A 6060-nucleotide genomic window follows, 5' to 3' on the forward strand; every position below is an offset into this window, starting at 1 on the left:
GGGGGGGGGGGCGTACGCCCATTACGCCCTCACCTGGACCCGCCCCTGATCTGGACCCCTCAATCTACACGTGCCAAATTTTCGCGATGTCAGCCTCGATCCAGATCTGTGCCTGTCGTTTCGTTTCAACCGGATACGCGAATGTACCCCTGGTCTAAGATGTTGGTCATAAAGTAGAAGATGATTTATTTCCAATATGAATGTTTGAATGTAGAATTTGTAATTAATATATTTTGAAATTAAATTACATCAGAACAAAGATAAATAAGACTTTCGATGATAATTATTTTAACTTAGACATTTTGACAGATAGATGTCTAGTGTGGGACCAGACATTTATCTGTCAAAATGTGTTAAGTCTGGTGTCAGGGCCAGAGGAAACTCTGGCAACACCGGAATCTGACCAGTGACGTGCATGCATATATTATTATGTAATATACGTCTATGATGTAACTCATCATTGATATAAATTTCAACATTAAAAAAAGGAAGATGTCTATGCAAAAAAGACTCAATTTACATGATTTCCAAGCCGACAAAAAGTAATAACACACACAGGCGTTGTTAGAGGCCCTACATCGTACAGATCCAGGCGATTTATTGATTTCCGGAGTTATCTCTCTTCGGTCTTAAATACCAGTGGCGTGGCTGACCCAACTGCGGTAAACCGGCCAACCACACTCCGTTAGAATTACGAAGTGATGTAGGCCTACATCAGAGTATGAAAAAAATCTTACCGAGGGAATACTTGGACATTTTTGTTTCTCTTATACAAATCTACAGTTACCATATATACAGCAAAACAATATAGTTACTATATAGATGTATACAGCAAAAAATAAGGTTACTGATGTATACAGCAAAACTTATAGTTACTGATACTGATGTACATAGGAAAAATATGATAGTCACTGATGTATACTGTCAAAACCATAGTTACTACTGTACGCAGGAAAAACCTAACCATGGAATTACAATAAAAGGATAACCGATTTACAGTTATATGACCACGTCAACTGAACACTTTAAACTGTTCTTCTTTCGCTGTATAAGCGCATTCGTCAGACGACGAGAGAGAGACTGATAAAGGGAGCTCGGATGGGAAGTGTCACGATTAAATAGGTTTGCATGTCATTCGTTCCTAAAGTCATTAACTCAATGTATGCATACGTTAAACTCAAGTTTATAGACACCTTTTTCCAAGTTATACTTGCTGCGATTTGTACGAAACTGCTTTTGGCAGCAAGTGTTACATCAATATATTTTAACTCGTACGAATATTCCAGAATGTCTGAGATATATAGAGGACAAACAAATAAAACATCCTTGTCAAGTTTTAGCTAAATAAATAAACAAAATCGATTGCTTGAGTGAAACCGACCATATCCGTTGATATTTTAATTATTGTTTTGGCAAATCTCGGCTTTCAGCTTATCCCAGTCTTATTCAAACTCATTCCGTCAAACTTTCATCGAAAAGTATAAGGAAATACAGCTGCTAGAGCAGCAATGTCAAGTATTTTTGATTAAGTTCTATTTTATAGTAATATTGACCGTTCACCGATCACATACATACATGTACATATACATATAAATACATGGTTGAAACACATCTTTTGTAGAAATATACTGATGATGAAATTGTGATAATAATTGAGTTCCTTGTTGACAGTATCTTTGTTGAGTTCGGTGGTAACACTTTCCAGCAGACTGTTCCGTTCCTTTGGAAACATACCGTGTCCCTCTTTTGGCCATCTTATTTTTGTTTTAATATCTGACTGGATGTATTAACGAGCTTGTCAAGAAACCTAACCTAGTCCTTTAACTCCATATTCAGATATATCGACGACCGATGTGCTGTCCTTAAATAACAAACGTATTATCGAGCACGTCGATTGCCGTCTATACCCTCCTGGATTTGAAATCAAGGACAATACAAACTCCTATACTTCAGCCGCCGCCTCGATCTTAACTTACAACATCACCAATAGGGATGTCTTCCTGCTGTGATATACGATAAGCATGACGATTGCGATTTACCAATCATAACTTTCCCTTTACTGATATTAACATCCAGGCTTCCCCAACCAACGGTGTTTAGATGTCGCAGTTGATTCGGTCTTCAAGAGCCTGCTCCGAACAGCATGATGTTTGATAGTGATAACTGTCGGCTGCTGACGGACAAATCAGAAATATGGCAGCTCCGTGCGTGTGCAAAAGAAACATGGTTATATCCAACTACATCTTGGATGAACGTTTACCACAAATCGCGGACTGGGCAAACGATATTGGAGTCACCGTAAATAATAAACTAACGTTTGCTAAGCACATACATGTATGCGAAAAGATTAACAAAGCAAATTCTATTATGTACGTATTGCGAGAACAATTGAATACTTTTAAAATGTTATATACATCATTATATAGTTAGACCTCATATCGAGAATGCAAATCAAGTTTGGTGCCTTCATTTAAAAAAAGCATGTACATTGTAATGGAAATATAAAATGTTCAATATCGAGCAAAGTAACATACACCACGGCCCGTATTCATGCTCAAACCAACTTTCTCGTAACACGCTCAAACATGTGCTGTCAAAAAGTCAAGTGCTACAATGAAAATTATATTTGGCTTTAAGTATTTCCAAAATTCTTACACATCATTCACAAAATGTGAAATTGTATCAATTTATTACCATAACAAGAAATTGCCCTTGATCACAGAATCTGAGTTTGAGCATGGGAACGGTTTATGAATACTGACCCATGACTTTCTTTATATATAGATATTCAGATATTCAGATTACAAACATAATCGTATAGAGGTTCCAGGTATAAAATCACTCCAGAAAAATAACAAACAAGTCATGGACTTATTTACAACTAAAGAAGGTTAAACACACGAGACAATAACTTAAAAATATAACCAAACACCATCCTACTGAATGTAGGGAAGGCAATGATAGCTAAACAATACGAGTACAAAATAGATGATGGAAAAATTGTCACAAAAAATATTGTTTGAAAGAAAATTTGAGCTATGAACAATACATTTATAATAATAATTAAGTATCTTTAGTTTGTTAATCGTGTGTATTGTCAGAATAAATCCGTGTACTTGCATACAAAAAATATCGGATTATTTGAAAAATTAATTAAAAATTGCATATATTTTGTGGAATCTACGCGCAATAAGACACTGGGAAGTGTTTCTGACAAAAAGTGTTAAGTCAGCAAAGCTAAATTAACTTAACGATCTGCACAAAAACGCAGACGTGTGTTAACACCTGTTTAGTGGAAACAGTAGAAATGTCAATGAGATAAGAATATAAAGTACACGGACACCTCGAAACTTTAACAAGCCTCTTGTGGTTACATGCACACTTTACGTCCGTACTCGGAAGCTCGTGAGCGTCCATTAACTGTAGCCGTACCACTGTGTACTGGTTTCCACTCTTAATTTGCATACAAGAGTAATATGATACTATGATATTAAAATTTAATCTCACTTTCTAAAAAGCATGGTTACGTTATTAACCATGCATTCAAACGTGAAACCAACAGATCGGCCGAGCTGGTTATCCCGGGCTTGCTCTATCAGCTAAAATGCACAGTTTGTAAATAAATGATATATTTTATATAGATATATATACTTTGTATACGATAATGTGACCAAACACAAAACTACACAGACTCTCGATGTATGAGGAATGTCCTGGCGATGACGAGCTGTAAATAAGAATCTTTGTGTAAACCATTAAGTGTCTCGTTCAGCATCTTATCGGGCCCTGTGACAGATCGGAAGATGTCAAACGACCACTCCGGTTACAGTGGGTGTCATTCATCATAGCTGAAGTCGAACAGGGACTAAGCAGCTAAAGGAACGTGTCCTGAGTGAACCCTGTGGTTAGTAGATAGCGGTAATGGCGCACTTTCCCGGTTAATGTATGCCCTGTGTGTCTTACCCTGCACGATTCTTGTTTCGTGGGAGAGAATCACGAATTTCAACAGTAGAAGATATCGGTCGTTCTGAAGATATTATGAATATAATTTAATTGCCGTTATTCCTATTTTTTTTTTTTTATAAATTATCACAATAAAGAGGCGTTGGTTTATCTACTGTCAAGCTGAAATAACATCATATCTTTACTAATTTGTTGTTTGGTTAATTCAGTAAAGCATTGTTGGTTTATCTTCTCTGAACTATAAGATAAATATTGTTATTATTTTTACTTACAATATCTTTTGGTATCACTTGTAAGATGTTAGACTATATCTACATCATTATATTTTGGTTTCTCCTCAGTTTTATGTTTTATGTTTCTCGTGTTTTTTTTTTTTTTATAAATATCAGTAAATTAACACGCTAACTTTTGTAGAAATGTACGATTCTGTGAATAAATCTATTTTTATACACATCCTGGTAACAGTTTAAGTGCGTTTGTACTGTATCCTGGAGTTACTGAATCTATTATAACTGTATTCATATTTTCTTACGATGTATATATATGTAAACTTCGTTCACAACCTTTGCAATGTTTATATTTTTACAGTTTTTAATACGATATTTTGTTTACAGTGTGTACAGTTTATTGCGATGTTTATATTTCTACAGTGTTAATAACCTTTCGTCTTGTATTAAATCAGTTAATAAATAATTGTTTTTGTACTTAAAACAAGGGATGCGTTTTATATGCTAATTCATTATTGTAAATTCTGCTGCATCGATCATATTTAATTACAAAAGTATATTTTAATCAGAAGTTTATTTAATGATACTCGAGTGTTATGTTGCATTATTCATTATTTAACGTCTTTAAATGTTACTTTAATTAAGGCATGATTGATAAGTTACGACACAGTTCTGAAATGTACTCTGTGACCGGAGCGGTATAAACAATGATGGCGTATATACAGAAATATCCTCGCACATTTAAAGTCGATCTTCAGCGGTTAAAACGTCTCCGGCTTCAATCAATGATTTCTAACAAAGACAAAGGTAACATAATCATCCATCTGTTTAGACATTTCAACTTAATTTGTAGATGGATATTTTTATTCTGTTTTTCATATTTTTAATTTATCAAAATATTCAATCAAGCAAAGATGTCTTATCAGGATATTTCAGATTTATAAGATATTTGTGCTTTGATAAAGGAGCGAAACGCTCCGAAACTTTGACATCCTTCTAATGTTTACACTGTTCCAATTACTACCTTGCCCTGATACCCATTTAATGGATCCGATGTTAAATGGGATTTTACCCCATTGAAACATTTTTGCTGTTCCACATATATATAATGAACACCAGGATGTACAACGTGATGTCCCACTATAAGTAGTTGACCACAGACCACAACTGACCACATATACACCACTGGGCAATACGTCTCTGTCTTGTTATATCTTTCTTGGTGTCATGTTTATATATAGAACATTGACGCGGTGATGATGGTCATACCATACTAAATTACATCATCATCATCTCCGTCGCATCCGACATCATCATCATCATCATCATCAACATCATCATCATCATCATCATACCTCATCATCATCATCATCATCATCATCATCATACATCATCATCATCATCATCATCATCATCATCATCTTCGTCGTCATCATTCAGCAGAGATATTGACATACACGTACACATGTACCATATAACCATTTCGTCCATTATAACTGCACCATATAGCCATTTCGTCCAATTTTTTTTACCGCACCACATAGCCATTTGTCCAATTGTTTTTACTGCATAATATAACCATTTCGTCCACTGTAACTGCACCATATAACCATTTCGTCTATTTTTTAGACTGCACCATATAACCATTTCGTCCATTGTAACTGCACCATATAGTCATTTCGTCCATTGTAACTTCACCATATAGCCATTTCGTCTATTGTTTTTCTGCACCTTATAGCCATTTCGTCCATTGTAACTGCATCATACAGCCATTTCGTCCATTTTTTTTTTACTGCACCATATAACCATTACGTCCATTGTAACTGCACCATATAACCATTTCGTCCATTGTAACTGCATCATACAGCCA

Source organism: Mizuhopecten yessoensis, unplaced genomic scaffold (genome assembly GCF_002113885.1).
Source record: "Mizuhopecten yessoensis strain PY_sf001 unplaced genomic scaffold, ASM211388v2 scaffold7763, whole genome shotgun sequence".
NCBI classification, from domain to species: domain Eukaryota; kingdom Metazoa; phylum Mollusca; class Bivalvia; order Pectinida; family Pectinidae; genus Mizuhopecten; species Mizuhopecten yessoensis.